The sequence below is a fragment of the Sminthopsis crassicaudata genome, chromosome 1 (assembly GCF_048593235.1).
Source record: "Sminthopsis crassicaudata isolate SCR6 chromosome 1, ASM4859323v1, whole genome shotgun sequence".
Lineage (NCBI taxonomy): Eukaryota > Metazoa > Chordata > Mammalia > Dasyuromorphia > Dasyuridae > Sminthopsis > Sminthopsis crassicaudata.
In genome coordinates, this window is record NC_133617.1 from 371,189,144 (window position 1) to 371,196,643 (window position 7,500).

At 37.7% G+C, this 7,500-nt stretch overlaps 1 protein-coding gene across 8 annotated transcripts in view; it reads left to right on the plus strand.

The window, feature by feature from the left end:
* The window catches only part of CTIF (cap binding complex dependent translation initiation factor), a 486,242-nt gene that overhangs the window by 64,481 nt on the left and 414,261 nt on the right, over window positions 1-7,500 (plus strand). For 7 of the 8 annotated variants that reach the window (XM_074279342.1, XM_074279337.1, XM_074279344.1 and 4 more), the window contains one exon: window positions 2,332-2,473. The exons of the other annotated variant lie outside the window; for it this stretch is intronic. The gene's annotated coding sequence lies outside the window, so the exon portion shown is untranslated. The remainder of the gene's footprint in view (window positions 1-2,331; window positions 2,474-7,500) is intronic. 8 annotated transcript variants of the gene reach the window in all.

The following is a 7,500-nucleotide window of genomic DNA, read 5'->3' on the forward strand; positions in this document are numbered from 1 at the left end:
ACTAAGGAAGAAGTTAGGAAGATTCCAGGCCCTTCACTTTATCCACTGTACCACCTAGCCACCCAATTGATGAGAAATGGTGTAGTTATTAATAAGGAGAATAGTGGAGCCTTGTTTCATATTCTACCTCTGCTACTTTCTACCTGAATAAGCCTAGAAAAGTAATTTTTCCTCTCTTAGCCTCGGTTTCCACTAATGTAAAATAAGATGACCTCTTAAGATTCCTTTAGTTCTAAATCCTTTGAGTCCTCTTCCATAATATCTCAAGAAACTTCTTAGAATCACAAAATCCCAGAAGTGGGAGAGATCTCAGAAACTGTTATCCTATAGCACAAATTTATAATTAGAGGCAAATGATCTACTTGAAAGCAATAAAGAAAAGACCTGTGATTTTGTGAATATCATCATGGGGGAACTCTTGCCCTGAGAAGTTCTTTCAGCAATGATGATCATAGCCAGTCTTCTATTTAATAGATAACGAGTTGACACAGCAGATCTCCTCCCAGAGAGCGATCGGCAGCTTCTGGAGACAACAGCACGTTACAGTTATTGGTCTAAAATTTGCCCCTCTTTGATTTATGCCTTTTGGTGCTAGTCCTGCCATCTGGTAAAGACTTAACTCTGAGAATGTAATTTCTTTTGTTTAAACTTTTGGGGGATTTTATTTCCGCCAAATAAACTTGAGACTGCTTGGATTTTTTTGTTTTTTGTAGGTCTTGGATTGTGTTTTTGTAAGTCTTCCTGGATTTATCTTTCTAGCCTTGTCCTTTATTATTATTCTGCATATTGTGTTATTCTGCATTCTGTATTCTAGCCACTGGCAACTCCCACTTATCAAATTTCTTCCATGGAGTCTTGTCTGAATCCTGCCTTTCCCCTACCCAGCTAGAAATCATTTCTCCCTCACATGAGCTAATAAAATATTTTATAATTATTTCCTAGCAATAATTATATCTTGCCTCACCTCAATTACAATATTCAGTTTATATATCTTGCTTGCCTCTTTTACCTATAACTTTCATGATTATCTTAATTATTTCTGTGTCCTCCCATCAAGTGATGTTTATGAATTTATGTGTCCAAAAACCTGATAAACAAACTTCTGGTGATGAGTCACTTTAATATTTAAACAAGGTGCATTGTCCACACTCAAATCAGTTCTAGGTCCATACTTGAAGCCTTGCTAAATTGATAAGATCTTCCAGAGTTTGTGCTCCATAAAATAATTTTGAGGATTCAGATTCAACTTCATATATTTAAGTAGGACTTTAGTAGAGGATTAAATGAGTGAAACCATTATATTTTATGGTAATTAGTTTAAATTTCTGAAGAATTTCATTTTATTTAAAAATAAAATGTTTTGATTGTAAAGTGCTGTTGTCTCCAGAAGCTGCCCATCTCTCTCTGGGAGGAGATCTGCTGTGTCAACTCAAATCTCTCGGACAGATTCTTCTTCCTGTAGAGAGCCGACTTCCTTTCCTGCAGAGAGCAGCCTCAAGTCTCGTGCAGACAAAAACTCTCTCTTTTCTCCAGAGCTGCCCTCTTTATCCTCCCAGAGAATGGGCGTGGGATAATGCAAGGGCTTCTGGGAAAAATTACTTCAACCAATGAACTTGCTCCTCCTGAGCATGCAAGCTCTTCCCCAGGAATTCACAAGTAAAACTCTTAGTAAAGGCCGGAACTAGAGAATTGTTAAATACTGACTTAGCACTTAGTAAGAACCTAATATCTCATTATCTCATTAGCACATAGTAAGAACCTAACATTTGATGATTTGAGGTTTGTTGTTTTTTTTAATGTGCAGTTAAGTGAAATTATTTTTTTTAATTTGTTCCCATGGAATCTTCATTTTTCTTTTTACTACTTTGGTCCCTAGAAGTATAGGAAGGATGACCTGGCTCTGGAGGTGGGAGGGGAAAGGAATGTCCAGAGGATGTGTAAAAATGATTTTCTCCCTGTACTAAAGGGCAATGGACAGTGATGTGCTAGTAAATGTTTAAAAAACCAGCTCCTCCCTCCACTAAAAAATGTACTCAGAATCACTTTTAAGTTTAATTTACATAATTAATATTTTCCCCATCTCTTTCTTAAGTTTATAATCAGTCAACTACAAAAAATAATCAAGCTCTGATTTGTAGCACTTGTTGTTTTTCAAGGTGTAACTGCATTATAATCAGAATACCAAAGCCTCAGGGGTTAGTGCTGTGCAGCTCATATATAGCAAGAAAACAGGTACCTTGTTGGAATTCGTTTAGTTTGAACCTAAGTTCAGCTTGCAGAATTTCTTCTCTTCCAATCTTGCTCAGTCTTTCTTCATCTGCTTTCTTCCAGATCCTTCGTGGGATTTCCATTGAATTCTTCTTCCTTGCTTGGACACATCATTCTATACTAGCTTGGGAGTTCTGTTGGAGGAGATCCATTTCAGGAGCTAGACTGCTGTGGTACCTTGACTCCCCTGGAAGCACTGAGAGTGGTAAAAATATATATATTCTTATTTGGAAGCATGAACTGCTGCTTTTTTCCTTAAGAACTAATCATGTGTATCAGCAGAAATTATTTAGTAGGGGAAAAGCTGAAAAAGTTTCGATTTTTCTCAAACACAAGACCCTCCCAAGACTGTCATGTGCAAACCGTCAGGAGAATGTTATTGGTAAAATACTTATTTTATCCCAACAATGAATGCCTATTAACTCAGTTTATCTAGCTTTGTTTTTTGCTAGTCTATCACGTTGTCTGAGAGGGGAGATAAAAGGGAGGAAGTTTTTTAGACATCACTGGTGCATTCTTAGCGGAAAGCCCAGGGATCTCTAGGCCACCTACTACTTGTCTTACCCAATTTATATGCCGAGAGGATGGCATGTGGTTGGGAGGTAGTAGCGAGAAGATGGGAGGGATTTTAGTTTCACTTACTTTCTCTGTGACCTTGACCACAATCTCTTGTAGTCATGTACTTAATGCTTGTTGACCAGTATTCATGTATTTTATTTTGTTTATTTATCTATATGTATGCATTATGATTCAAGAGGCAAAAAGCCTGGTTAATGTCTATAATTATATATTATGTAATACCTGCTCCAAACCCCTCATCTTATAGAGCAGTAATAAACTGAAGTAAGAACATTAAATTACACAGGTAGTAGGTACAAGCTAAGAGGATTTGAACTCAGGTCCTTCCCAGGGTACTTTTACTAAAACCTTTACTTATTAAACAATTCGTTTTAGAAAGAAAAGGTTATGCAGAAATGCAATACTCACTCAGCATAGCATGCTGGAAAGAACACTGTTAGATGTCTGAAGACCTGGATTCTATTTCCAGCTGTCATCTAACAGCCATCTGTCCTTGACTCATTCAATCTGTCCTTCTGGGTCTGCTGTGCTCTCTGAATAGTGAGATTGTTGAACTGGGTGACTTTTAACCTTCCTTGAAGCCCCAGAATGTTATGACTGCTTTATGTAACTTATTTGTTATATATTTTATATGATCTTGAACACTGAAAAAGTTCTCCTTTTAACTCTGATGACACTTGTCGAAAAGAAAGGTTTCTACGTTTCCCTGTAGACTTGAGACTTAAGAAACCAATAGACAATCAGGCCTGCATTTTCCCCTGCATTTAGGGGATTAACATCCATTTAGTGAGCAACCTTGCTTCCTTGCTGATATTTGGAAAGAATGAGAGTTTTTAGCCCAAGCCCTACCAAGCCAAAAGAAGGAGTTTTCTTTTGTTTTGTGGGTTTTTCTCCCCTCTCTTGCTTATCCACATACCTTTTTAGGAAGCATAAAAAATAGCATTTTATTATGGGAACAGTGTATGGGCTAGCTTGGCTGGTGCTTATTATTTTGACAGGCCTTTGGTTTCTCTGAGAACACATCTTTCATCCTTTTTTCTCTTTTGCTAATATTTTCTCTTTATCCCCTTCCTTATTCACTGATACCACTTTGGAGATTTTTTCTTTTCTTTTTTTAAACATGTAATTTTTTTACTCCATAGACTTTTTTGTTATTAGCCTTTATAAATACTGAGAAATAGTCAAGAAAAAAGGCTGTTTCTAGTGTAATGAAATTTGTCTGATATGCATTTTCCAGGAGAATAGAGCTATAACTCTAGTTAAGGTGCAGCTATTTAATAGTGGACAATAAAGACAAGTACAAATAATGTTTTGTGGAGACCAAAAAGATTGAATTGTGATATATGGACCTTCAGGACAAAAAAAAAACCCTGAAGATTTTGGCCTTTTAAAATGTTTATCTTTGAACTTCAGCATTGTGTATACAAAAAACCTGGAGGTTTGCTGAAGGGGAGAGGAGGAGATAAGTAATATTTTTTCTGTTTTACTACAATGGAGGAAAAAATACTTTCAAAGCTGCTGCCAGAAGCCCTACTAATTCTTAAAACCTCCTGCCTCCAGTTTATATATTTAAGTGTCTATGTGAAAGGCCTTTAAATGGCAAATCTTTAATAGCAGAGAATAGTGATGAGACCTTTAGGAGACCCCAAAGAGAATTATTTTGTGGGAAATTGCTTCAGAAAATTGATTAAGCTTGGCTCAGCCGTGGACTTGGCTGTCCCACATGTCCCTGAGCAAAAGGGCCATCTGAAAACTGCAGTGAGTTGAGTCAGACAAAGGCATAGGAAGGATGGGGCTGGGCAGCCTGCTGGGCTCAGTCCATATTTTTCTCCACTCATAAGATGCTTCATTGTTATCCCCTGAATGATGCGGGAGAAGTGAAGTGACTGGTGTGAACTTCAGTAGAGGAACATCATGCTGGAGAAGGGGAGGGAGGCCAGGACTGATGGGGGCTGGGGAGAGGAGGAGAGAAAAGATTTTGGGAGCAGAGCTTAGGGAGGAATGGGACTGGCCAAGAAAGTACAGGAGCAGTTGACATAATGGAAAGACTACTGAATTAAAAATAAGGAGAAATAGGTTTGAATGAAAGATATATGAATGATATGACCCACTTTTCTTATCATTTCAATTCTCCAAACTTTTTCTTTTTTTTAAATGGGAATGAATGACTTGTTCAAAAGGAATAAATTTGTTAATCTTTTATTTTGGAGAGAGGTGGAGCCCATACCTATGCTTTCATTGGTCTAAGGATCTGCCAGTGGGGAAAATTCCCCCTAGATCTGGAGATCTGTACCTGCCTTACCATTTATAGTCTTAGAGAGCTGCTTGGGGCATTGAGAGTCACACTGGTATGGGTCAGAGGAAGGACTCAGAAGCAGGTTTTCTATCTGCTATGTTTGGCTGCCTCTGTTACCTCTAAAGTCAATTGTTATTACATTCTAAAGGTTCCAAGCTATGGCTTCATCAAAGGTGTGGTAGAGTGAAGTGCAATCAGAGGATTTATATTCTTTTTTACTACCTGGTGAAGTTGGACAAATAGCTTTCAAAAATATTCTCTGGGTCTCAGTTTTCTTATTTGTTAAATGAAAAGGGATGAGATTCTTATTATCTCCTCTTTCTCTGAGTCCTTTGATCCTGAATGTTGGAAGAAATTTGTGTTTTGAAATGCAGAAGTAGGGAGGTCCCCTGTTTCTTTAGAAACCCCATCCAAAATGAATTATTTTCTTCTGTGCCTTCTTTCTTCTTTTTTCTTGTTTTTCAGTCATGTGCAATTCTTTGTGACCCCGTATCTGGGATTTTGTTGACAGAGACACAAGAGTGGTTTGCCATTTTCTTCTTCAGCTTATTTTATCGTTGAAGAAACTGAGGCAAACAGTTATGTGACTTGCCTAGGGTTATGCAGCTAGTAAGTGTCTGAAGACACTTGGGTCTTTCTGACTCCAGGCCTAGTGCTCTATCCCCTAAGTTTACCTACCTGCTCACTTTCTCCTTGCTTCCTAGGAAAATCCAAATTTAGAGAGAATCTGGAGGACAATCTATCTCAGTGATATTCTGCCTTGGCTTTTACATTTTATCTACTCTCAGTTTTCAAGTCTTTATCGCCTTAATCCTGAACTACTGGAATGATATGGAAACATACACAGACATATTGATAGCTTCTGCTAGTTAATGGAAACTATCAATACACAGAATTTAAGAGCAGAAACCCAGGTTTATTATTTGTTTTAGCATAGACACAGATTTCTGTACATTGCAGAAATTTCCTTAAGTGTATATGGTTTTCAAGAGAAAAGAAAAAAAAGAAGGTATAATTTTGAATTTATGGCTGCTAGAAGGAGAAAAGACTATATAACCACCAAAAGGAGAAAATAGAGACTTACATTCCAAATATAGTTGAGGAAGAAAGATCACAATCAATCTAATTTATCAATAAAGACTTTCAAGAAGGGGGAGTCTGGGAAAATTCTTTTACCTTTGTTCATTTCCTTAACTATATAAATACCTGAGTCTTAGCTAACTTAGCATACTGTAAGGGACTTCTCAGCTAGTTATGAGTCTTTCTTCACAACTAAAGTGGCTGAGCTGGATCATCCCATTCCCCCCAATAAAAAAAAATCTGTATATTATCACCTAATGATTTCCTCATCTTTTTCCCATTCAATCCGTTTCTCAGGACTTTACAGACCACTTTTCCTAAGGCACAGTTCTGGTCCTATCACTGCATGCTGTAAAATTTTTCAGTAGTTCCTCATCATCTACAGGCTAACGTCTGAACTCCTTGGCTTGGCATTCAAAGCAGGCCGTGATCGGATTCCAGGCTTCTCCTGGGTGCCATATTTCAGAAGGGACTTTGATAAACTGAAACTTATCCAGAGAAGGGTGACTGGAATGGTGAGTGTATACAAAACCATTCCATATAAGGATCAGTTGAATGATCAGAAATGTTTAATCTGGATGAGCCTTGAGGAGATATGGTAATATCTTTAAATATTTGTCATGTGGAAGAGAGAAATTAGACTTTCTCTGCTTGGACCTGAAGGGCAACTAAAGTTCCTAACAATAGTAACTGCCAAGAAATGACGATGGGCTGCCCTGGAGGGGGAAAGTAATGAGTTTTCTATCATTGAGGTAGTAGATAGAATTCATGCCTCCAAGTAAAAGTTGAATTATATTACTTCTGAAGTTGTTTCTGGCTCTGAGATTCTGTCTTTTTCAATCTCATTGTTTAATATTTTTTCAGTTTTTTTCCAGCTTAAAAATGTATTTATTTATTTTTGTATTGTTTCTCAGTGCCTTTCCCTATGATTCAGCCAAATCGGATTAGTTGGAATCCCTTTTAAGGAAACTCTTTCTCATTTCTGCTTACTCCCAAGGCCTGTTAGGGAGATTGCTATCTAATTTGAAAGTTGAGGCTTCCATATGTAAAACAGCCAGAAAACTGCCTTTCCCCACTCTTAACAGCCTAGATTGGTAGCTGGAGGCACAGTGGATAGAGCAATGGGCCTACAGTCAGATCAGGAAGACCCAAATTCAAATCCAGTCAGTCGTTTACTTAGCTGTGTGATCCTGGGCAAATCATTTATCCTCTGCCTGCCTCAGTTTCCTCCACTGTTAAATTAGAATCATAATATCACCTACCCAACCAAAGTTATG